This window comes from Pleurodeles waltl, chromosome 9 (genome assembly GCF_031143425.1).
Source record: "Pleurodeles waltl isolate 20211129_DDA chromosome 9, aPleWal1.hap1.20221129, whole genome shotgun sequence".
NCBI classification, from domain to species: domain Eukaryota; kingdom Metazoa; phylum Chordata; class Amphibia; order Caudata; family Salamandridae; genus Pleurodeles; species Pleurodeles waltl.
Genome location: NC_090448.1, coordinates 655,585,610 through 655,612,210, shown reverse-complemented (window position 1 = coordinate 655,612,210; position 26,601 = coordinate 655,585,610). Strand labels below are relative to the sequence as shown.

Sequence of the window (26,601 nt, the reverse complement as noted above, 5' to 3'; positions counted from 1 at the left end):
CCGCTAATCCTGAGAACTCTAAAGAAGATGAAGAGGGAACCTTACCGGCTATTACTGATAGCTCCCAGATGGCCATGCTAATTTTGGTTCATGGAGCTCCTACTCCCCTTGGAACAAACTCACATTCTGCTGAAACCAATAACGAACTTGCTAACGATGAATTGGGACCAGGTCCATCATCCCAACCCAACTTCTCTTCGGTTATCGGCCTGGCTCCTCAATTTAATGAATTTACTGACCTAGATATTCCACCAGACTGTCGTGGAGTGCTTGCTAATGCCAGAGCCCAAGCTACATATAAAACATACAAACTCAAATGGAAAACATTCTGTATAATGGTGTAAGGCTTCTGGTATCCACCCTCTGACATCTTCTCCAGAACAGATACTTCCGTATCTTCTTCAATTGCCAAAATCCGGTCTCTCTCACTCATCCATCAAGGTTCACCTGGCATCCATTTCTCGATTTCGCAGTACTGCTACTTAACCATCTTTATGGTCCTACAGAAAAGTAAAACAATTCCTAAAGGGATTATTCAGATTGTTTCCTCCAATTAAGATCCCTCCTCCTCCTGGCACCTCAATATTGTACTTTCACAATTGATGAAACATCCATTTGAGCTATTCACAGAGCAGAATTTAAATAAATATACTGGAAGACAGCGCTTCTCCTAGTGCTTACCTCAGCAAAGAGGGTCAGTGACATTCAAGCATTCACAATCTCTCAACCTTTTCTTCAATTTATGTCAGACATGGTCATCCATAGAACTAATCCAAAATGTATTCCTAAAGTTCCCTTGAACTGTCATCTGAATGAGCCAGTAATATTGAAGATTTTCTTCACAAACCCCCAAACTCCAGCAGAAAGAACACTAGATTCGTTAGATATCAAAAGATGTCTCAAATTTTACATACAAAGGACTAGCGCTTTCATAAGGCTGATCAATTGTTTGTAGGCTACGGACAGCTAAGAAAGGGAGTATCCTGTTACCAAACAAACTATAGCTCAGTGGATAGCCACCGCCTTATAATTTTGTCACCAGCTAGTGGGAAAGCCACGTATGCCCAACGTCGAAGCCCACTCCACCGGAGCTGTATCCACCTCCACAGCTCTCTTTGCAGGAGTGCCTTTACAGCACATATGCAGAGCGGCAACTCGTTCTAGCAACCACACCTTCACTCAGGAGTACTGCTTAGATGCCGCAGACAGGATGGACGCAGCGGTAGGACAAGCAGTTCTATGGAATGTGTTTGCATAAGGTGAGCCAATAATTCTTTACCCACCATCCACTAATATATATATATATATATATATATATATATATATATATATAGAGAGAGAGAGAGAGAGAGAGAGAGAGAGAGAGAGAGAGAGAGAGAGAGAGAGAGAGAGAGAGAGAGAGAGAGAGAGAGAGAGAGAGAGAGAGAGAGAGAGAGATATATATCTCTCTTACGAATACTGCTAGTTATTCTGATTCAAGCATGTGAATTTATTAAAGATACCCCAATAACGGAGAAGAAAATAAGTTACTTACCTGTAACTGTGGTTCTCCAGTATTGTTATCTTTCATAGATTCACATGCGACCCACCCTCCTCCCCATAGAGGCTAACCTCATGTTTTCTTCCTTTTATACATCACTCGTGCTAGAAAATCTGAGACTGGAGCCTCCGTGCTGAGAGTTCTAAAGGGTGCTCTCACCTGATTGGCTGTAATTTGGGTCATTTGTAATAACACTAATAAGCTATGACAGTGAATGTATTTTTCCATTAACTTCAATGTCAAAAATGTAATCTACTGCTTTCTATGTACCATGGGATTCCCACTTTGACGACAAGGAATTATTCAAGCATGTGAATCTATGAAGGATACCAATACTAAAGAACCACAGTCACGGATAAGTAACTTATTTTCTTTTTTTACTTGCCTATATCTTTGGTGCCGCTTGACAAATCTTCATGAAAATTTCCCTAAAAATTTGCCAGTCACGTCGGCTGCTGTCTGGAAAGTTTAGGGGTGATCTGTTTGAGGGGGTGCAGAGAAAATAGGGGGGAGGTTCCAAAAACACATTTTCCATAGGGATTTTGAACAGAGATAACGCTTAAACTACTGGACGGAATTACACCAAATTTGTCAGAAAGGTAGTTCCTGGTTCGCGAAGGAAGCCTTAAGGCTCGATCTCTAAGGTAACTATAACTTGTGTCCTTGCCATGCACTGATAATTATCCCACAAGTTACAGCACTTTTGACATCTTTGATGATATGATTGATAATATCAATGTAATGTTTGCTGTAAAAAAATTTACAGAACAAAAAAAACTGCATGGCGAGGGTGCAAGATAAATTTACCTTAGGGCACGAGTTATAGTTACTTCAGGTAACTATAACTGGTGAATTTCTTTGGTTTTGTACATTTAAACTGTGAGCCTAACCATAACGTCCTTGTAACTTTTTTGCTTTTTTAGGTGAATTTCTATGTTTTTTAAAATTCTTTTTCCTAACTATAACTTCCTCGTAACCTTTGTTTTTTCAGTGAAGTTCTATGTTTTTTTAAATGTAAAGTAATTTTAATTATTATACGTTAATTCAACCTCTGAATATGTTCTGCTGTGCAGCAAAACAGGACTATAACATTCAAACCAAACATCCTGCTATTGTGACACTTTGAAGGTATTGTATGTTGAGACCATTGCAATAACAATTTCTCTTTCACCCTCCTCCTTCCTATTATGTGATAGAAGAGGGAGAGAGAGAACAGTGACAGCACCGTGGAGGGAGCCTTAATGCATGGCCTGGGGTCTCAGTCCGCTCCGACTCCTGCAGGAACAGGCAAGCAGGGAGCTGATTTAATTAGCAGGTCCCCGCATCCAGGAGTAATGTTTAGATCTGTTTCCCTGTATACATGTTTGAAACAGATGAAAACTTGGTGGGAGCTGTCCGCTCACACCATGCACAAGCAGATACCTACCTCCCGAGGGTGGGCACCTTGGGAGAGTGCAGGAGCGAGCCCTGGGGGGGTGGCGGTCCCCATGGCCATCTATGGCTCCACGAAGGGGGTCATGCGACCCCATCCATGGTTTAATTTAGCTACGGGGTGGTGGTCCATGGGGCTGGTGGGTGCCACGTTCCCCCAACCCCATAAATTGAATGAATTGCCCCATGGAGGTGATAGTCCCTGGGGTGCAGGCGGGCCCAGTGGGCCTGCTGCGTACATAATTTTCAGTTCTGTAGGGAGGTAGCGGGCCTCTGGGTACTGCGTGGGCCCCCTCCTCTCATAAGTTTTTATCAACTTTTGCCCCAGGGAGGTGGAGGTCCCTGGAGCTGCTGCGGGGCCCCCCGCAACAACTTAACAGCTTGTGCCACAGGGAGGTGGCAGTATCCGGGGCATGTGGGTGTTGCATGGGCACCCTGCACAAACATAATAAGCAGTGCCCCAGGGAGGTACCATCTCTGGGGCTTTCATAAGCCCTAGGACAGGAGCCCTTTGCGTTCCCTCTTTTTTTGATATGCCAAAGGGACCTTGGCCCACCTAGGGGCAAAATGAAAAGTGCGGGAGACCACGCTTGCATTTATTATTATTTTTTAAAATCATGACGAAAAACACTTTAAATCGTTGGGGGGGGTGGGAGGCCTGCACCAAGGCTAGAGGGGTAGAGTAACAGTACCATGCCCTGTTCATTTTTTGTTTCGTTTTCTTATTTTAAGACTCGCCTGAATCTGAGTCTCAGAATGGCTGCCAACCCTTCCTGGTTGAAGTTTTGGCATCCAATCAGATCTTTGCATGAGATCAGGAGTATCCACAAAGCCTTCATGCCTCCATATATACAAATTTGATTTTCCTTAAATATTTCAAAACCTACAGAATGGATTTACACCAAATAACAAAAAATCTTCTTTCTGGACCAAAAGCTACCTTCCTGCCAAATTTAACGTAATTCCATCTTCGGGCTGTAGTCTTGTTCCAAATCCCTATGGGAATTAACATGGGAACACACTGCCTTGGGCACACTTTTTCTGGGAAAATTTTGTGAAGATTCATCATACAGAGCCAAAGATATAGCCAAGTCAAAAAATGCTTTTTTCAATGGAAACTACGTTCTAACTATAATTATCTACTGCCGATTGCGGTTGGTAATAAATAGATTGTTGATTTAAAGTTTGCAACAAGTTATTGTATTTGTGATGTTAGTTTCACCTGTATGCCTAGAAGGCATGAAAAACATGGGTGGAAACTGATGTCAGTATGCCGATAAGAGCCTCTTATATCTCAGATGACATCATGCGAACCTGCGTGCGAAACCATGGACACTATGGCATCCTCGTTGACGAGGGAGAGCTGTAAAGAAAAATTTCTGTGGAACGCTGGCACATTGGGATATTCAAAAAGTGAGAAATCCATAGGTAGATACTGTATTACCTAGAAAAAGCATTACCGAAGGGTAAGCAACTTGTTCTTCTGCTGCCAGAAGAGGACTGAGGACTTTTGTCCTATCTTCCATCTGCACCTTCTCAACCTCTTTTTTAAGAAAGAAAAATTCAGAATGTGCATGCTTGCCCAAGTTCTGTCTGCCCTCGTCCCAGGAGACTGAATGGTAGTGTTGTACTTGTAGGATACATTTTCCACAATCCTTTCCTGCCTCCACATGTTACTTGCGGTTCACTGTGGTCCACGAGCACTTTGTGTACTGTGCTCCCATTTGCCCTTACCAGCACCCCTCGGTGTTGACTAAAGTAATGGCTGTGGTTGCAGCTCTTCTATGGTTTGGTGATGAGCTCTAGTCATTCCCTTCCTTGATGATTGGATGTTGAAGGTGGGCTCACCCCAGGCAGTCATCTCCCACCTTCGGACAATGGGAAGCTGCCCTGCATTTGTTGGGTTCAACATTCCAAAGTCACACCTGACTCACTCTCTGAAGCTCCTTTTCATCGAAGCGGTTCTAGTCACAATGCAGTTTTGGGTCTACTCTCCTGAGTCGCGAGTCCAGGATATTCAGGTTATGATACCAAATGATTTAGCCTATATCATGGATTTCTGTGAGACTGACTCTTAAGCTGTTGGACCTCATGGCCTCCTGCATCCTGCTGGTCCCTCATGCCCAATGGCTTATGCGGTCCATGCAGTGGGACCTGCAGTCCCAGTGGGCACAGCGTCAGGGGAATCTTTCTGACGTGGTCCTGATCTTGTACGGACCCTTCCAAGATCTACAGTGGTGGCTGGTGAAACACAATTGGGTCAGTGGCAGACACTGCTTCCTCTTCCAACCAGAGTTCACAGTCGTGACAAAGGCATCACTTATGGGCTGGGGTGGCCACCTGAGAGAGGTGAAAATCAGAGGCCTCTGATCTATGGTGGAGTCTGAGTTTCTCATCAACCTGTTTGATTTGCTTGGCTTTGAAAGCCTTTCTTCCTTAGATCAAGGGAAACCTGATGCAGGTGTTCATGGACAACAACAACACCACCACCACCATGTGATACTGTAACAAACAGTGCGAGTTGAGTCATGAAACCTGCAGCTCTGGAAATGGTTGGAATGTCAGGGCATTTTCCTGGTGGTTCAACAATTGGCGGGCTCTCTGAATGCCAGAGCAGGTGAGCACAGCTGCAGGTGCCTAGCGGATATTGAATGGCTTTTCCTTCCAGAGTTGTTGCAAATTCTCTTTCAGCAGTGCAGAGAACCTTGATTAGCTCAGTTTGCCACTGCCAAGAATGTGCAATGTCAGCAGTTTTGTGTGCTGGAGTTTCCAAAGCAAGACTCACTCGGGATGCTTTTTTGTCTTAAGTGGAGTACTGGCCTCCTGTGCACCTTTCCGCCAATACTACTTCTGCCAAGAGTTCTCAAGAACATCACTCCTTATACCACCTTCTATCCAGACAGGCAGGTTCTCTGGACCCATGCCTTCTTCCTTCCAAAGGTTATGACTCCTTTCAGTGTAGGCAAGAACATCACCATGCTGTAGTCTTGGCATGGGATTTCATGCAGTGTTAGTAATGCTAGCAGACAGGATTAGGGAGGATTGCAGGAGGCAGTGCAGAGATATCTTAGCCTGCAATTGCCATCTGACCAAGTCAATCCTCTCCCTTCTGTGGCATTTACTGTTTTAAATAAAGTTGCGGCCAACACACTAATTCTTTTGTCCATCATGTGAAGGCGCATACCCTCACAATGGTACCCGAGTATTTGAGGTTAACAAATAACATACAGTATTTTTAAATTACAAATTTCATTATAAATAATGAGAGATCAGACAAATGCACGTTTAGTTTATGGACAACGACAATGAAGGTATTACAAAAAAAAAAAAAAAAGGAAATTTATTATGAGAAGAATTTTACTGAGTCTCCTTTACTGGGGTATCTTTCATAGATTGACATGCTTGAATCCTTCCTCTTCGTCAAAGTGGGAGTCCCACAATATTATAGTAAGCAGTATATAGTATTATAATAGGCTGTAAAGGGAATACAAAGTTAAACTTAAGCACCTATGTCCTTTTTATTTAAAAAAAAAATAAATAAAAAAAAAAAAAGGACCAAAGTTGAACAGTGTCCATTCAGGTGACAGCACCCTTTAGAACACTCCCTACAGAGGCATCCTCCCTCAGATTTTCACCGCACATCGTGTGTTAGGGAGTCTCCTTGAGCACTGCTCAGTACTTTCCTAATTTGGTCATTTTCAAATAGCTATTTCTCTGTCCCAGTATGTCAGAACTGGTCAAGAAGGGACTTCAGACCCTGTGCCACCTGTCGTAAGAAAAGACTCCATTCGGAACATCCTCACAAAGATTGTATATATTGCCTTTATCCATACCACAAGAGGAGAGACTACAAGTTTGCAGAAATGTTTCTACAAAACCCTGAAAGACTGCGAGGGAAGACTTTTATTATGGCTACAAAAACTTAAATCCAAGCCTATTGTACTTCCTGAGGAGGAGAGTAGTGAGTGTTCCATCTCTTCACAGAGGATGGTGATCAAGGAACGGTTTGTGCATCTCACAGCCCTTCTGAATTGCATGTGAAATATGAGGATGAAGACGAGGAGCAAGATTATTGTGAGCCTATTTATCTAAGGCATCAATATCTAAAACAGTATCATCCTTCTGTGACTCGTCCTCCACTATCACTAGACATGGTTCATGTTCCAGCTACCATCGTGCAAGACCAGCAAAGCATATTTTAAGACCATTACAAACACTTCCCAACACCAGCTAAAGCGCATCAATCACCTGCAGTAGTAGCCCTGCCTACCCGTAAATCACCAGAACATCTGCCTCCACCTCCTACCCCAAGAATGACTCTGCAATCCAGTACTGCCATGCCTCCTCTTGACGATCCTTCCTTTACTGATGATGATGATAATGTTGGTGATGATGGAGATGGAGAAGAAGGTAAAATCACAGACACTCGTACCATCACCAACAAATGGGCTGATTACCTTATCACTCCATTTTCTCCTCCCTTGCCACAACCAGTAGATTCTCCACCAGGAGATATTGGAGGGTTTAATATGCTAATGGAGAGAGCAGCCAAGTGTTTCCAACTCCCCATTTCTATTAAACAGACTTACAGTTTTTTTTACTTTAAAGCTCAGTGCAAGAAAACAGTCAGAGCAATACCAATTGTTGACTACATATGGGAAGGAGTTAAAATCATGAAATCACCAGCGACCGTCGCTGCCATTCTTCTCAGAATTGACAAAAATACAAAGCACCAGATGATTCACCAGCCTGTTTAATTGGACATCCAAGACCTGATTCTGTCATTGCTCAGACTGCACAATACAGGTCTAAAAATTCTTCCACCCCTGTCACTACTCTGCTTGATAAGGAGTGCAAGTGATTGGCCAATATTGGTGAAGGATTCTCAGTCATGTCAGGTACCACTGTCCAAGCAGCATACTCCCTGGCCATTCTAGGGCGATATTATCGCCAAATGTGGTCAGACATTGCCACAAACCATGATTTCCCTCCAGATGGCAAGAAACTGAGGCTATTCACATCTTACAGGAAGGTGAAAAGGCGGCATCTGAGATTATTGACTGCGCAATTAATATAGCATTCATAGGCTTCCGGCAGTGGACAGGATCTGTTGCTCTTCGGCACCAGGGTTTACTTGAGGCTACATTGTTCCACCCAGAAGTGCAGACAAAAGTACTTGATATGCCTTTTGACAGCATTTCCTCATTTGGGAAACGTGTCAGTGACGCTCTGCAGTCCATATTGACGAACACAGAGACAGCTCGATCTCTTGGAACCCTCCAGTCACGTAAAACATTTATTCACGGCATACGTGGCAGTGGATTTTACCTATACCATGGAGGATATCAGAGATACCAACCACAATCCTACCAGCAGCCCTTTCAGCCCACTTATCAACAACATCAGCAATATAGAGCACCACTTTCAGCAGCCTATCCTAAACAGCACACAAGAAGGAGCAGGCTATTTCTGCCAGAGACAGCGCTAGTAAACAGTGACAACCTCAATGTGCTGTCTACAACCATTACTTTTTCTCTTGTGAGTGCCAGAATTTCCCGGTACCTGCATCACTGGACCAAGATAACTAAGGACAAACGGGACCTAGATCTCATCAAACATGGCCACATCTTGGAGTTTACTCAAATTCCAACTCTGACTCCACCAACAAAATTCCTTCCTTCTCACCTTCATCTGCTTCAGAAGGAAGTTTTGGCCATGTTTTCCAAAGGGGCCTTAGAACTGTCTCTGTTTCCCCAAAAAGGAATGGGATTTTACTCATGTTTTTTCCTTGCGAGGAAAAAGTCTGGGGAATGCCTTCCCATTCTCGACATCAGGAAACTCAACAAGTACCTGAAGAAGCAATATTTTTCATATGGCTTCCCTCCAGGAAATGCTCCAGTTCCTCAACCATGAAGATTTTCTTACCAGCCTCAATCTGAAGGATGCATATTTTCACATTTCCGTCCATCCCTACCATCGCAGATTCCTGAGTAGCCGGTACACATTACCAGTTCAAAGTTCTATCTTTCTTTGTCCTTTCTGCTCCCCTTCTATTTTCGAAATGTCTTGCTCCAGTGTTGGCCCACCTGCGACAAGGCATCCAAGTTTTCCCTTACCTTGATGACTGGTTGATAAAGGCTCCATCTTCCCAACAGGCATTGAGGGATACTATCAGGTGTCTTTTACTCTTTCAGAACTTGTGTCTCACAGTCAATTTCCAAAAGTCTCTTCTTCCTCCTGCATGAAGAATAACTTTAGTGGGAACAACTCTATGCACAGTACTCAACAAAGCATTCTTGTACAAAGTCAGGCAACAGAAATTTTCTTCTCTGGCCTGCTCCTTTTCAAAAAGAAAGTGCGCTTCAGTTCACCTGATCAAATCTCTACTTGGCACGATGTCCTCAGCCATTCTCTTAATACCTCATGCTTGTCTCAAAATGCTGCCCTTCCAGGATTAACTGGATGCACAATTGCTCCATTCGGAAGGTCATTTCAAATACATTGTACAGATTACACCTGCCATGCAAGCAGCTTCTCCATGGTGGATGAACTTCAACAATCTCTCTGCGGGTCTTATATTGCTACCTTCCATTTCAGAATACATCAGTACAACAGACGCTTCAAGGATGGGGAGCTCATTTGCAAGATCTGCAGATTCAAGGGCAGTGGACCCAGACCAGTCGAAATTGGATATCACTTTTCTCGAGCTCAGAGCAATCTTCCTGGCTCTTCAAGATTTCCTACTGAGAATTCAAGGGTCCTCCATCTTGATAAGAACAGACACTATGACGAGCATACATTACCCAAGCAAACAGAGAGGTACAAGATCCAAGATTCTGTCCCAAGAAGCTCAAGCTATCTGGCTGTGGGTACTAACTCATCAAGTGACCGTAAGGGCAGAGAATCTCCCAGGAGTGCACAACTCTCTAGCAGACACCTTGAGCAGAATGACCCAAAATTGTCATGAATAGGAGTTGAGCCAGCTGGTCCAGTATGCCACATTTCACAAATGGGGCAAACCCAACCTGGATCTATCTGCATCGCAAGAGAGCAAGAAATGCTGGTTTTAGGCCAGCAGGTACCCTCAGAAGGGATCATTGCTCCACAATGGCCCAGATACACTGGTTTACAGAGCTTCTCATGTTGTCAGTGGACAAAAATATTCAACTAACGCCGCAAATAGACTTATTGTTGATGAACAATCAGCAGGTCCTTAAGACTAGATTTCTCTACATTTATCAGCCTGGCTCCTGAGCACTATGAGCTACAGCATTTAGATATTCCAGCATACTGTTGGTATATTCTTGCGAAGTCTAGAGCTGATTCTACCAACAGAACATATCATCTCAAATGGAAACAATTTTGTCTTTGGTGCGAAAAATCTAATGTACATCCTATAACATCTCCTCCCGAACAGGTGTTACCATATCTGCTATCTTTGGCCAAATCCAGTCTTGCATGTTCCTCTGTCAAAGTGCATTTGACTGCTATTTCCAGGTACAGGCAAACTTTGGGATCTACTTCCTTGTGTTTGCACAGATTAATCATCCAATTCCTTAAAAGGCTTTTCAGAACATATCCTCCATGTTAGAAATGGGGTCTCTAGTTGGCAGTCGGTTTGCACCCAGGATAAGGGAGAGAACCGCTCAGATAACCCCTGCTCACCCCCTTGGTAGCTTGGCATAAGCAGTCAGGCTTCTCTCAGAAGCAATGTGTAAAGCATTTGCACATAACACAGCAATAAGTGAAAACACTTCAAAAGGACACCACACCAGTTTTGGAAAAATAGCCAATATTTATCTATATAAAACAAGACCAAATACGATATAAGTCCAACATACAGTAATAAAAATATGAATTCTGCAAGATTTACTCAAAAATACAGTTCCTTGAAGTCAATAGCTCCACCTGGGGCTATCACTGCATCATGATCAACAAAACCAACAGTTCAGGCCGGCCGCGGCGTTGCGGGCCAGCTATGGTGTCGGGAAGCCCCACAAACAGTACCTTGGATTTGCGAGGCGTCGTGATCCTCGCAGTGAGCTCCGGAGAGCGGCGTCGCTGACGTCGCAGTGTCGGTTACAGAGTCGGTGCACAAGTCGTCGGGCCCTTGAGGTCACACGCGTTACGGATCAAACTCCAGGCTGATGAAGTCAGGTGTGCCGGCGTGGATGGCGTTGGGGCTGCGGTGCGAAGCGGGACGATGCAGCGCACGGTGCCCACAGGTCACGCGCAGGCAGCGTCTCAGTGACCGCGTCCAGCGGCGTCGGTGAGACCAGGGCTGCGGTGTGAAGCGGGGTGGTGTGACATGCGGTGTCCACAGGTCACGGTGCTGGCAGCGGCGTTGTTGCTGAAGCGCTATTGTCGGTAGGCCCAAGCCAGTGGTGCGGGACGGGACGAGAAGGAGCTTCGTGACCCTCACGAGAGCGGTGTCCACAGGCCATGGTGGAGGCAGGATGCCTGGTGATGACACAAGTCAATGGTGGTGGCGTCTGTGGACCGGGGCTGCGGCATGGGACGGGACGGTGTTTCAAGTACGTCACGAACGGTGTCCACAGGCCACGGTGCAGGCAGCGGGGCCGGTGTTAGCAAGAGCTGCATCGTCTGGGATGCCCAGGCGGTATTGTGAGCAGGCAATGCCAGAGTGCGGGGCCCACAGGTCGCTGTGCGAGCAGCGGCTCGGTTAAGTCATCCGATGGCGGTGTCTGGTAGACCAGGGTCGCAGTGCAAAGCGGGGCAATGCGACTCCGTGTGGCGTCGGCAGGTCACGGTGCAGGCCAGCGGCGTCGTTGGTGGCGTCGCAGTGGTTTCTCCTCTTGAACAGCACAAAACACACAGTTCCCAGTGCTGCAGGTCGAGGAAACTGAAGTCTTTGGCGTCCCTGAGACTTCAGCAGGAGGCAAGCTCTACTCCAAGCCCTTGGAGAATTTTCTCAAGCAGAGGACACACAGCAAAGTTCACCCTTTGCACTCTTTTCAGACAGAAGCAGCAACTGCAGGCCAGTCCAGCAAAGCAACCCAGCAAAGGAACAGTACTCCTCCTTCAGCTGTTCAGCTCTTCTCCTGGGCAGAGGTTCCTCTTGATTCCAGAAAGATTCTAAAAGTCTGGGGTTTTGGCTCTTCTTCTTATACCCAGTTCTGCCTTTGAAGTTGGCAAACTTCAAAGCAAAGTCTCAAGTGTTTGCAAGATCCTTCCTTGTCCAGGCCAGGCCCCAGATGCTCACCAGGGGGTCGGAGACTGCATTGTGTGAGGGCAGGCACAGTCCTTTCAGGTGTGAACGACCATTCTTCCCTCCCCTCTAGCTCAGATGGCTCATCAGGATACACAGGCTACACCCCACCCCCTTTTGTGTCATTGTCTAGAGAGATGCAAAACAGCCCAACTGCCAAACTGACCCAGACAGACAATCCACAAACAGGCAGAGTCACAGAACGGTTTAAGCAAGAAAATGCCTACTTTCTAAAAGTGGCATTTTCAAACAGACAATTTAAAAACCAACTTCACTAAAAGATGTATTTTCAAATTGTGAGTTCAGAGACCCTAAACTCCAAATTTGTATCTGCTCTCAAAAGGAATCTGTGCTTTAAGGATATGAAAACCGAATTTGGCAGTATTTCACGGTTAGGACATATAAAACACATTAGTATATGTCCTACCTTAAACATACACTGCACCCTGCCCCTTAGGCTACCTAGGCCTACCTTAGGGGTGCCTGACATGTAGTAGAAGGGAAGGTTTAGGCCTGGCAAGTGGGTACACTTTCCAAGTCGAATTGGCAGTTTAAAACTGCACACACAGACACTGCAGTGGCAGGTCTGAGCCATGTTTACAGGGCTGCTAATGTGGGTGGCACAACCAGTGCTGCAGGCCCACTAGTAACATTTGATTTACAGGCCCTGGTCACCTCTAGTGCACTTACTAGGGACTTACCAGTAAATCAAAAATGCCAATCATGGATAAACCAATCAACAGTACACTTTACACAGAGAGCATATGCACTTTAGCACTGGTTAGCAGTGGTAAAGTGCCCAGAGTCCTAAAGCCGACAAAAACAGTTTAGAAAAAATAGGAGGAAGGAGGCAAAAAGACTGGGGATGACCCTGCTAATAGAGACATTTCCAACACTCCAATAAAGTCACTTCCTCCTGCATGGCAGCTTAACACCGTATTATCTCAATTGATGAAAAGTCCATTTGAACCGGTTCACAGGGCTGAATTAAAGTTCCTTACCTGGAAGGTGGCTTTGTTACTTGCCCTCACCTCAGCCAGAAGAGTAAGTGAACTAAAAGCATTCACTATCAAAGCATCTTTCTTTCTATGTAAACTAATCCCAGGTTCATACCAAAGATTCTGTCTGATTTTCATCTAAATAAACCGCTTATACTTAAGACTTTCTTCCCCCAAACCAGCGGAACAAAGTGTTAATACTCTTGATGTAAAGAGATGTTTAATATTTTACCTACATCGAACAAAGCATAGTTGTATTGCTGATCAACTCATTGTGGTATATGGTAACAACGATAAAGGTGGACCAGTCTCCAAATCCACCATAGCAAGATTGATTTCATAGGCCATCCAGTTCTGCCACTCTTAGGCAGGCAGATCTTTAGGACGAAAGACTAGAGCACATTCTACGTGAGCAGTTGCCACAACAGTGGCCTTATTTGCTGGAGTGTCCATTGAAAATATATGCTGTACTGCAACCTGGAAGAGAGGCACACTTTCACCCAGCACTGCTATCTGGATTCAGCACAGACCACTGATAGAGCTGTGGGTCAAGCAGTACTTTGGCATCTTTTCCAATAAGGTGAGCCTTTTACAAATATAATCTATAATGTTGTACCTTCCATACACTATCAGGTACATGTGTATTTGATATATATTGAATTGCTAATTGTTCTGCTTCAAGCGCATGCATCTATGAAAGTTACCCCAATACTGGAGAAAGAATTTGTTACTTACCTGTACCCCTTTCTCCAGTATTGGTAACTTTCATAGATTCAGGTGCGACCCACCCTTCTCCCCTGACAGTCTCTCCTTCTTGGCCAGTGAGGTTTATTCCACTAGTGCTTTGAAAATCTGAGGTAAGATGGGTGTGTTCTAAAGGATGCTGTCGCCTGATTGATAATTGATTAACTTTGATCCTCTTTTATTAAAAAGGACATAGATAGGCTATTAAGCTGAGCTTTGTATTCAGCTTTACAGCCTATTATACTGATATATACTAATATATACTGCTTACAGTGATACTGCAAGACTTCCACTTCGACGACTGGGAATTATTCAAGTATGTGAATCTAAGAAAGATACCAATAGTGGAGAACAAATGTTACAGGCAAGTAACAAATTCTCTCCTGTCATAAGGAAGCAAGAACTTTCAAACACTATCCAAAGACATGGTAATGAAACAGTGCTCAATGTAGGGAAAGTAATATGAGTTTACATTCAAGCAATGATAATATTTGACCAATCAGCGTCGGCCAGGCAGCTTTGGTTAAAAGGGTAGATTGTTTTTTCATGATCTCATTAAATTACGTAAAAGGGTAAGTATTGCCAATGCTTTTAGGACTGGTTTAAAGCTAAAAATGCCTCTTTGTTCATTGGTGAGTTTAGGCAATTATTAACCCATCCTACATGATGTAGGAAGTTTACCATTTGTGCAGGTTCACTCTGGAGTTTCCTCCTTTTGCTGGACCCTGTATTTTTTGTGTCTGTAGAACTCAGTTCTTTACCCTTGCTAACCATTTATAAAGTACCTATGCTCCCTTTTTAACATAGTGATATTGGCATACCTATACAGGGAGTGCAGAATTATTAGGCAAATGAGTATTTTGACCACATCATCCTCTTTATGCATGTTGACTTACTCCAAGCTGTATAGGCTCGAAAGCCTACTACCAATTAAGCATATTAGGTGATGTGCATCTCTGTAATGAGAAGGGGTGTGGTCTAATGACATCAACACCCTATATCAGGTGTGCATAATTATTAGGCAACTTCCTTTCCTTTGGCAAAATGGGTCAAAAGAAGGACTTGACACGCTCAGAAAAGTCAAAAATAGTGAGATATCTTGGAGAGGGATGCAGCACTCTTAAAATTGCAAAGCTTCTGAAGCGTGATCATCGAACAATCAAGCGTTTCATTCAAAATAGTCAACAGGGTCGCAAGAAGCGTGTGGAAAAACCAAGGCGCAAAATAACTGCCCATGAACTGAGAAAAGTCAAGCGTGCAGCTGCCACGATGCCACTTGCCACCAGTTTGGCCATATTTCAGAGCTGCAACATCACTGGAGTGCCCAAAAGCACAAGGTGTGCAATACTCAGAGACATGGCCAAGGTAAGAAAGGCTGAAAGACGACCACCACTGAACAAGACACACAAGCTGAAACGTCAAGACTGGGCCAAGAAATATCTCAAGACTGATTTTTATAAGGTTTTATGGACTGATGAAATGAGAGTGAGTCTTGATGGGCCAGATGGATGGGCCCGTGGCTGGATTGGTAAAGGGCAGAGAGCTCCAGTCCGACTCAGACGCCAGCAAGGTGGAGGTGGAGTACTGGTTTGGGCTGGTATCATCAAAGATGAGCTTGTGGGGCCTTTTCGGGTTGAGGATGGAGTCAAGCTCAACTCCCAGTCCTACTGCCAGTTCCTGGAAGACACCTTCTTCAAGCAGTGGTACAGGAAGAGGTCTGCATCCTTCAAGAAAAACATGATTTTCATGCAGGACAATGCTCCATCACACGCGTCCAAGGACTCCACAGCGTGGCTGGCAAGAAAGGGTATAAAAGAAGGATATCTAATGACATGGCCTCCTTGTTCACCTGATCTGAACCCCATTGAGAACCTGTGGTCCATCATCAAATGTGAGATTTACAAGGAGGGAAAACAGTACACCTCTCTGAACAGTGTCTGGGAGGCTGTGGTTGCTGCTGCACGCAATGTTGATGGTGAACAGATCAAAACACTGACAGAATCCATGGATGGCAGGCTTTTGAGTGTCCTTGCAAAGAAAGGTGGCTATATTGGTCACTGATTTGTTTTTGTTTTGTTTTTGAATGTCAGAAATGTATATTTGTGAATGTTGAGATGTTATATTGGTTTCACTGGTAATAATAAATAATTGAAATGGGTATATATTTTTTTTTGTTAAGTTGCCTAATAATTATGCACAGTAATAGTCACCTGCACACACAGATATCCCCCTAACACAGCTAAAACTAAAAACAAACTAAAAACTACTTCCAAAAATATTCAGCTTTGATATTAATGAGTTTTTTGGGTTCATTGAGAACATGGTTGTTGTTCAATAATAAAATTAATCCTCAAAAATACAACTTGCCTAATAATTCTGCACTCCCTGTAATTGGAATATGTACCATACCTATAAGTCCCTACTATAGGGTCTAAAGTGAACCCAGGGCCAGTAAGTTAAATGTCACTAGTGGACTGCAGCACCCACTGTGCCACCCACTGCAGTGACTCTGCAAGAATGACTGCAGGCTTACCATTTGTAACCTGGTTGTTGGAGTTTTAAACTGTAAATTTGACCCGTCAAAATAACCCCTTTTGGCTGGTCAAAACCTTCTTTTTAAATATGTATAAGTCACCCTTGTGCAGGCCTTATTGCCCATAGTATGATATATTGTGTTTACAAGTAGAACTTGTGGGAATGTAATGTTAAGTATGTTCTTGCAGTGACGGGGACCCAACATTATTTTCACTGTAGCAAGGCTGGACGTTTCTATAGGAAACCACTCGGCTAAATTATTACATTTCATAATGCTTCGTTTGGGAAACAGCTAGCAAATGGTGGGGCAGTAAGCATCCTTTTTTGATATTACATTGCAATTGGCAAATCCTGCTTAATATGTCTGCTGGGTTTAACACAGAACACTTGGGGCACACTTCAAGAAGGCCTCCCTTGTCACAGGCAAATGTTAGTTGACACCTGTGCAGGACCCTTTCCCTCCAGCCTGGCAGGCTCCAACCACACTGGGCCCCTTTTGACATTGCGGTGTCATATCCTGTTTTACATGTCTGCAGAGGTTTTTAAATATAACAGTGGGGTGCTCTTCAAGGTGCGAGAACAGGGCGCAAAACAGTTTGTGTGGGCACACTATCTGGTTGCTGGAAAATTATGCTTTGTTGTACCATACGGCTGTCTCTGGGGTTATTGGGTCACAGTGACTGGATTCTAGTGTTAGATATGGGAGGATACTCAAATAACGAGAGTACATTCCCCACACACAGCCCTAGCACTCAGAGCCCAAATTTAGTGTGCCTGAAGACTTCTGCCATCTTGAAACTTCCTACAGTGGGCAAAGGTGAGAATTGAGAACTTTTACCCTGTTGGTTAGGCCATTGCGACCATTGATCATCATTGGCACTTTGTGCTGGTTGCTGCTATTCATACTTAATGCTTAAACTTTCAAAAATGATATCTCCTGTTCCTCCCTTTGTATTTTTGTGATTTTGGTGTCATTTTGTTTATTACATTTTACTCTTTTTTTTTTGGGGGGGGGGGGGGGGGAGATTTTTATTACTTTGCATTCAAGTTTCAAGTTTGCTGATTAATGATTCGGTACGGCATATATATATATATATATATATATATATATATATATATATATATATATATATATATATAATGACATATATTACCTCATTGCTAAGCTTGTGTGCTCTATACTGTGACATAGCTACCAGGAGATTGAGCTCTGGTTTATTCAGTGGTTTTGAGAGTTTAGTGTGACAATGGTTATGATTGTTCCTTGAAGGGGGTAGTCACCCACCTCAAATAATCCAATTTTCTTACTCATGCCATCTGTCACTCATCTCTCCATTCATCCATCCACCCACTTGTTCATCCTTGCATTCACCCCCTGTTAACAAAAAAAGGATTTTACAGCAAAACAAGTACCATTTTCCGACCCCAACCAATAGGTGGTGGCATATATGCATAGTGTGTGAATCTAGAAGAGTCAAGCTGCAAAGCTATTGTTACAGGTAAGTAACTACTTTCTTTCATAATATACAGATCCGACCTATGGCAGGTGCCAATTACATTTCTCAATGAACCAATCAGCCTAAAGCCTTTACCAGTGGCCTTTCACCAGAACCATCTTGCTGTTTTGAACATAAGCCTTCCCACTAGACAACTGTCAGTCACAGTCACATAGTCCTAAAATTACACATATGTACAGAATGTGACAATTATTATACAACATTTCCTAGGAGAATATTAGGGTTCTCGCAATGAAAACCTTCAATCACTAGGGTTTGTCAGAAGAGATAACCAACACCAAAACCTTTGCCTACAACCGTAATCTGTGATTTGATTTTCCATGTAATAAAATACTTGCCTACAAGCTTTAATAGAATGTAATAACAATCCACCTTTAACGCCTTTTGGCATTTAAGTGCCTTGCTCAGTAAAAAAAAAGCCTGGCCTGTTGCTTTTGTCGTAAACTTTCCAAATAAATAGGTCAGACCAGTGGCATCTGGCATAACTTTTCCCACTGAACCAATCAGACTTGTACCTTTGACCAATAGCTTGTCATTATAACTAACTCAGACCTACTGCCACAGGCAGCTGGTAATTTTACCAGTGTGGAAAGGGAAGGGGGGCACACATAAACACTCACTCACATACCCATGCATTCACGCATGCATACCCATTCACAACACCCACTACCAGTACACATACCTTCATACATACAGGCACACATGCACCAAACACAACTTCACTGTGGAGAGGGAAGCCTCTGAGGTCTCAGGAGGGTTGGGACTGCTTCCTTTCCTCATTGGTTGACCTAAGGTTAGCCAGTGAGGGAAGGCAGCTGTAGGAAGCTGGCTCTCTATATAGTGCACTAAAATGAAGTACACTGTGGAGGGAGTCCAGTGGATCCTTAAAGGTTTGAAGAGGCAGAAATAGATACGTCTAGTGCCCTTTTTGTGGTAGTGTGGACGATCAGCTAGGCTTATCAACGAGTTGTGTTTAGCGTTTGTAAATTAAAAATACTTTGCTGTTTAAAACATTGTGCAATTTTCAGAGTCTTCAATGTTAGCCTATGAAGGAAAACATGAATGCAGTTTCTCAGGTAAGTACACAACGTACAACCCCAGTTTTCAGAGTTTCAGGCTAGCACTGGGCAAGGTTCAGGTTGATACTAAGTGTGCACCCACAGCGGCACGGGGTGGCTTGGTGCCAAGGTCAAAGTTGAAGTCGGTGCCCAGTGTAAGTGAATGGAGTCTAGCGGGACTGAAGACACACTGCTCCCAGGTAAGTACAGAGGTTGGTCTCTGGGGGGGGAGGGGGGCAGGTGCACAAGGCAGCATCAAACTTACACACAGAGCGGCACAGGGGCGGCTGGGTGGAGTGTGCCAACACAGCGTCAGGCGCTCAATGTTTTCCAATGGATACAGGGTATCCACTGCAGTGCTGCTTACAGGTGAGTAGAGCGGGGTCAGGGGTGGTTCTCCTGGGGTTGAAGCAAGGACAAGGGGGGGGGGCACAAGGCAGCACCAAACTTACACCCTCAGTGGCACAGGGGCGGCCTAGTGCAGAGTGCCAACACAGCGTCGGGCTCCCAATATTAGCCAATGCAGGAGATCACTTTCAGAAACGGGCTACAGACTCTGGCGAGGGGGCTGGGAGAGGTCAGCCCACAGCTGCTTAGGTAAGGTAAAATGCCAGGGTTCATAGGGACACCAGCGGTCTAGCTCCCCAAGGCCCAGGGGCTTCAGGTGCATGGGTGTCTTTTGGTATTTGAAACAGCTTACAGGGCAGGTCGCTGCCAGGGGGAGCACTCGGATTTAGGCTGCAGGTTTTGCTGTGGAGTCCGGCTGAGGTCAGTCCATGATGGAGTCTGGGTCAGAAGTGCTGGGGAACTTTCACTGGACTGGTGGGCCCTTTGACTCGAGCTGTGGGCTTTGGGTGCAGCGGTGGTTCCAGGCAGTGGTTTCACGGTTCCTAAGGCAGACTTCTTTCTTCTTTAGAGATGTTTCTTTTGGACAGGCACGCTGTTCACAGCTGTTCTTGTTCTTTATTGAAGGTAGGCAGTCCTCCCAAGGCTTTGTAGGTTGCCGGTCTGCAGGACAGTCGTATTCTGGGCACAGAGTTCTGTGTAGGCTGCACACAGGCTGGCAGGACTGGGGCCTAGTCAGTTGGTGTCTTCTCTGCTGGGCGACTTTGGTTTTGTCCAGCTCTTGTAATGTCAGCAGAAATCTGATTCTAGGGTTCAGAGGTGCCACCTAAATACTGAATTTAGGGGTCTTACAGGGAGTGCCAAGTGGTAGCCAATGGGCTACTCACCTTTAGGGTGACTACACCCTGCCTATGACCACTTCCTTTGGGAGGTGGGCACAGGCCTAACCCTATTGGCCTAATTCCTTCTACACAAGATGGAGGAATTTAAAAAGTAGTGTCCTCTTCAGCTCGTCCATCTTCAGCTCGTCCTTTTGGGAAAACATTGCTTTATTTAAAAGCGAGCCCAGCAGGCCACATTTCCTGCGATTTTAGCATTTCCTAACGGGTTGCATACTGCGACCAACTTCATGAATATTAATGTGGTAGGCCATTGTGACCCATTAGGAAATGCAAAATGAAACTCCATGAGTTTTATCCATTAGAATAGCGATTGCCTAATTGTGATTCACAAGGAATCACAATTAGGTAATCGCAATTTAGTAAAAGGATATATCTGGCCCCATATCCCAGTTTGGGTGGGGTTTCCAGTAGTGGAGAGAACCCTGGCCATATCTTTACTCCGCTTTTTAGAATGTGCAGTATTTAAAAATTTGCATGCTGGAATATCCATAAGACCATTCATTGAAAATGATTCCATTTAGATTGGAGTACAGGACTCTTGTATACCTCTCTTTCCCCGAATACTAAAGAAGATCATGAACGACCAGGCCCAAATCACCCTAGTGGCTCCGGATAGGGCCAGCATGGTGTGGCATATTGAACTTCTGTCATGAGCATCTGCCCTCTGATTAGGTTGCCACTTTGCGAGGAGGTCCTGTCTGAGCAACAGGACAAGGTTGTCTGCTTGAATCTGTGCGATCTGCACCTACATGTGTTGCGATGAACAGCGGTAATTGACTGTGCTTGATTTGACGGCTGAAATGGTGGATGTCATTCTTGCAGCTTGATGCCCTCACACACACATTTCTTTTATGCCTGCTGCTGGAACAAATGTGTGACCTTATGTGGAGCTCACAACACTGACCCCTTAAAGATGAAGCTGTCAGATGTTTTTTTTGTTTTGTCTTTAGCCCTGCAAGACCTTGCAGTGGGCACTATCAAAGATTGCCACCCTTTCAGTCTTTCTCTATTTGCCAGACTACTTATTCTTGTTCAGACCACCACTTACAATGAGTTTTATAAAAAGTACTACACACACTTCATCTCAAATATTTGTTATGCCACAGTTGGACCTTAACTTGCTGATTGCTGCGTCTTCTGAACTTAAAGACCATCTTCCTTATTACGATTATGTCAGGTCATTGCATGATTCAGCTTAAGACCCTTTTAGTGCAACAACTCTCCACCATCTTTTTCATGGTTAGTTCATGCCTCGGGCGGCTGTCTTAACAAAACACTGTCACTAGAAGCAAGCTGTATCAGGTTGATGAGCCCATAACTAGGGTGAAACCAGTCCTGGGTTGCATGTGTACCAGTTCAAGGAAGGCCTGGCTTGGCAGTTCAGGCTTGACTGCTCCTATTCGAGCAGGGTCATGACCGATTTGCATATAGCTGGGTCCAAACTGAGATGGCATGGTGTGAAAAATAACGATGGATTGGGATGCGCGCCAGAGTGATTACCAGTGGCTGAGATCAATTCAAGCATTCCATCCATCACTGTTGTGTAAACTTATTGTGTCGCCCTAAGTAGGACAGTATGCCCAGACATAGGTCCCGTGCATAATGTGTTGCTAGGAACCAAGCCGTACTCTGCTGATGATCCCATAACTAGGGAGAAAACCAGTCCTGCGTTGCTTGTGTTCCGGTTCGGGGAGTACCTGGCTTGGTAGTCCAGGCTGGATTGTTCCTGTTCCAGAAGGGTCAAGGCTGATTTGCCTATAGCTGGGTCCAAAGTGAGGTGGCATGGTGTGAAAAATAACAATGGATTGAGATGCGAAGAGTGATTACCGGTGACTGAGATTAATTCAAGCATTCCATCCATCACTGTTTTGTATACTTATTGTCTTCACAAAAGGCGTCACTGTACCAGAGTTCTCTGTTCCCCTCAACCCTTGAAAGAGGCTCCATCGGTTCGACCTCAAAAGGGATTTAAGCTTTACTATTGATTGTACCAAGGTCCATCAGGTGAATGATTTCCTTTAAGGGGTTCTCTGAAGCAAAAGAGGGAAGGTGGTGGAGAAGAGGACCTTGTCAAAGTGCATAGTTGTAGGAGGCTGGCCTGGTTTGTAGTGGGCACCTTGGGTACTTACACCAGGTCCAGTTATCCCTTATTAGTGAAATGTAGCAGTGTTCTAGCAGCTTAGGCTGATAGAAGTAGCTATAGCAGAGCAGCCTAGCGTAGGCTGAACTAGGAGACTTGCAAAACTCCTGCAATACCACTATAGTTACAATGTACTTATACACAAGTAAAGACAATACTCAGTGTTACCAAAAATAAAAGTAGTTTATTTGGGTGACACAAGGCCAAAAATATCTTAGAGGCAATACCCCTTCTGGAGGCAAGTATTAGACACGGTATTTACACTAGATACCAATATAAGGTAAGTAATTAGACATAGGATAGTGCAAACAATAGGAATTGCTATAGAATACAATGGGAGAAAATAGGTTCAGGGGCAACACAAACCATATACTGAGAAAGTGGAATGCGAAACCACAAATTCCTCCCTACACAAGTGTAGTGTGTAGAGAATCGCTGGGAGACTAAAAATACAGCAAAGGTAAGTAAAATACCCCACCCCAGAGCCCAGGAAAGTAGGAGTAAAGTACTGCAAGTTTCATTAGGACATTTCGATAGTTTGCCTCGAAATAGTGCTGTCTGGACCCAGGAGGTACCTGAGGGCCTCAACTCTGCATGAGGAGGAAGATGGGGCTCTCAGCACTTCAGAGAGCCCTCAGTCAAAAAGACAGCACCCACGGGAGTCCCAGGACACGGGGACCAAGGAGGTGCAAAATGCGGTTGGTGTAGCACTGCAAAGGAGAAGGTCCCACGCCGCCGGAGGTCAACTCAGCAAGTTGAGCATCGCAGGATAGGGTGCTGGGGACCTGGGCAGGCTGTGCACAAAGGAATTTTGCAAATAGTGCATAGAGGCCTCAGGAGGTGAAGATGACGTGGTGCACAGGGGTACTGTCGTACTCTGGGAAGGAAAGCTCTTATCTCCTCCAAATTGGGACAGCAGGACCTCAGGACTGTCTGTGTCAAAGGGGTTCACCTCCTGTGTTCCAAGGAGCACACTCGTCGCCAGGAGAGGCATCCAAGAGAACCGGTCGTCGACTTAGAAGGTGCCTGCAAGAGCAGGGAAGTGACTCCGTCACTCCACAGAAGATTTCTTCGGTCCTTCTGGTGCAGGGTGAACAGAGGGAGTCCCCAGAGCGTGCACACCGTGGAAACTGTTGCAGTTGCTGGCTGGAGCTGAAGTTGCAGAGGAAAAGTAGCCCTTCTGGATACTTTGTTGCTGTTACAGCGGTTCCTGGAGCAGTCTGCAGTTGATCCGAGGTCAGAGGACGAAGTAGTATTTGCAGAGGATTCCTGCTAGAAACTTGCAAGTAGAATCTGAAGAGAAACCACAGGAGAGATCCTAAATAGCCCTGAGATGGGGATTGGCTGCCTTATCAGGTATGGACCTATCAGGAGGGGTCTTTGACGTCACCTGCTGGCACTGCCACTCAGAGGCCTCCAGAGTGTCCCCACACCTTGGAAAACAAGATGGCTCAAGTCTGGGACACACTGGAGGTGCTCTGGGAACCACCCTTTGGGTGGTGATGGACAGGGGAGTGGTCACTCCCTTTTCCTTTGTTCAGTTTCGTGCCAGAGCAGGGACTGGGGGTCCCTGAACCGGTGTATACTGGCTTAATCAAGAAGGGCACCATCTGTGCCCTTCAAAGCATTTCCAGAGGCTGGGGGAGGCTACCCCTCCCCAGCCTGTAACACCTATTTCCAAAGTGAGAGGGAATAACACCCTCCTCCAAAAGGAAATACCCTGGGACTGAGCTGCTCAGACCCCAGGAGGGCAGAACCCTGTCTCTGAGGTGGCAGCAGCTGTAGCTGCATTGCAAGCCTCAGAGAGCTGGTTTGGCAGTACTGGGGGTCCATAGTGGAGCCCCCAGGATGCATGGAATTGGCTCCCCAATACCAGATTTGGAATGGGGGACAATTCCATGATCTTAGACACCTTACATGGCCATATTCAGAGTTACCATTGTGAAGCTACATATAGGTATTGACCTATATGTAGTGCACATGTGTAATGGCTTCCCCGCACTCACAAAGTCACGGGAATTGTCCCTCAACTATGTGGGGGCACCTTTGCTAGTGCAAGAGTGCCCTCACACTTAGTAACTTTGCACCTAACCTTCAGTAAATGAAGGTTAGACATATAGGTGACTTATAAGTTACTTAAGTGCAGTGAAAATGGCTGTGAACTAGTGTGTGCACTATTTCACGGAGGCTGCAATGGAAGGCCTGTGGAAGGGTTTGTCTGAGCCCCTTATGGGTGGCAAAAGAAATACTGCAGCCCATAAGGATCTCCTGGAACCCCAATGCCCTGGGTACCTAGGTACCATATACTAGGGACTTATAAGGGGGGGTCCAGTGTGCCAATTGAAATTGATAAATGAAGTCACTAGCCTATAGTGACAAATTTAAAAGCAGAGAGAGCATAAGCACTGAGGTTCTGGTTAGCAGCGCCTCTGTGACACAGTTAAGCACTACTGACAACACACACATTAGGCCATAAATTATGAACACTGGGGTCTTGCCCAGTAGGATCCCAGTGAGACAGGCAAAAACATACTGACATACAGTTAAAAAATGGGGGTAACATGCCAAGAAATATAGTACTTTCCTACAATAGTCCTTTGCATTAAGATCTGCTATGCACTCACCAATAAACATCCTCTTGAATGTCTGAGAGCCCATTCCATGAGGACTAAGGCTGCGTTGGTATGCGGAGTGCTGTCCTGATACCTGCTAGACTTCTACGTTGGCGTCGGTGCACATGTTCATGAAGCACTACTGTGTTGAGCCGGGACCACGAGAAGAACATTTTTCTTGTTCAGCCCCTCAAAACGTTTTGGCTTGAGCCCACCTCACAGACATTGGGAAGGTACTGCTTGGTTAACTATCCAGCATAGTGTTAACGACAGTTGCTCACAGTTCGAGTTTGAGGGCATGGAAGAGGTAAAGACAGCGTCAGCATGCAGGCGTGGCACTTATATGCAACTTTTATCAGTCACTTCCAGATCTGTATTGAACCAGCACAGGAACACTACTTTGAAAAATTTTTGGATCCAGGCTGTCGCCTTACGACATTCTGAGTTGAGGAATCCACAATTAGAGTATTTGCTAGAAAGAACATTACTGAAGGTAAGTAACTTTTTTTTTTTTTTTGTAACATCAAAGGGTCTTTTCTAACCATGCCTAAACTGTATGCAAATTATCATTGTGACAGTATAACAATAAATAGCACCTGGTTTAAATGACTCCGTAGGTGATAAATGTGGTATCTGTTGAAATTGTGAGAAGCAAAGACACACAATTTCAGAAGCGCGTTAGACACAGTGAAATAACAATTGAAAAACACGAGGCATCCATGGCAGAGCTTGGCTGGTATGGATCTCCCTTTAGGAAAATATACACACTTGAGCAGGCACATGGTCTGTTCCTGCCGTCACTTGTTTTCTACCCCATGTCTACAAGTTAGGAGTGAATAAACCAGCACTATGTGTTTCCCGCTTTTGCCTTTGAAGTTGTTCATTCCCGTTTCATAGGTGGTCATAAAACCACCCCACTTATTTTAGCCATTTATCCTTTAATCTACAAACTGAAGCACATGAGAGTTTAAAATGGATTCACCTACAACTAAGTGCTTGGTCTACACCTCTCTGCAAGACAACTGTGGTTTTCCACAAGCTTACATCTTGAACTGGGAAATGGGAGATTCTGAAGGCAACAATGCTATGCAGGGTACTTTTTTAAACAGTTCGGCCAAATGAAAATGGCACTGTGTGCCTTTGTTCTTCCTTTGATTTTATTTACTGTCTGGAGAGCTAAGCCTGCAGTGTAATTGAAATGTTCAGCAAACTGAAGACCCATGTTATTCCAAATGTCAGGACTGACTCTAAAAAAAAGCCTGCTAACATTCGTAAAATAAGCACGTTTGACATTGGAGAGGAACTCTGGGATAAGAAAGTTTAAAATATAAAGGGTTTGTCCAGAATAAAAATAAAAAGCGCGAGAGAGTGTGTGAACATAAAAATGGATACTTACTTATCAAACGTAAAGAGCAGACTTGTGAGGATAGAAAGACCCGAGAAAATTTTGTTTTAGAAAGTTATTTTGCCTTAAGCAGTTGTCTTGCGGACATTAGCACTGCTACTTAAAGTAATCAAGAATGAAAGCCTAGCAATAAATGGGCATAGAC

General features: G+C 44.7%; 1 protein-coding gene across 1 annotated transcript in view; it reads left to right on the top strand.

The window, feature by feature from the left end:
- CCDC61 (coiled-coil domain containing 61) overlaps positions 1–26,601 on the top strand; it is a 637,121-nt gene that overhangs the window by 404,877 nt on the left and 205,643 nt on the right. The window lies entirely within an intron of this gene.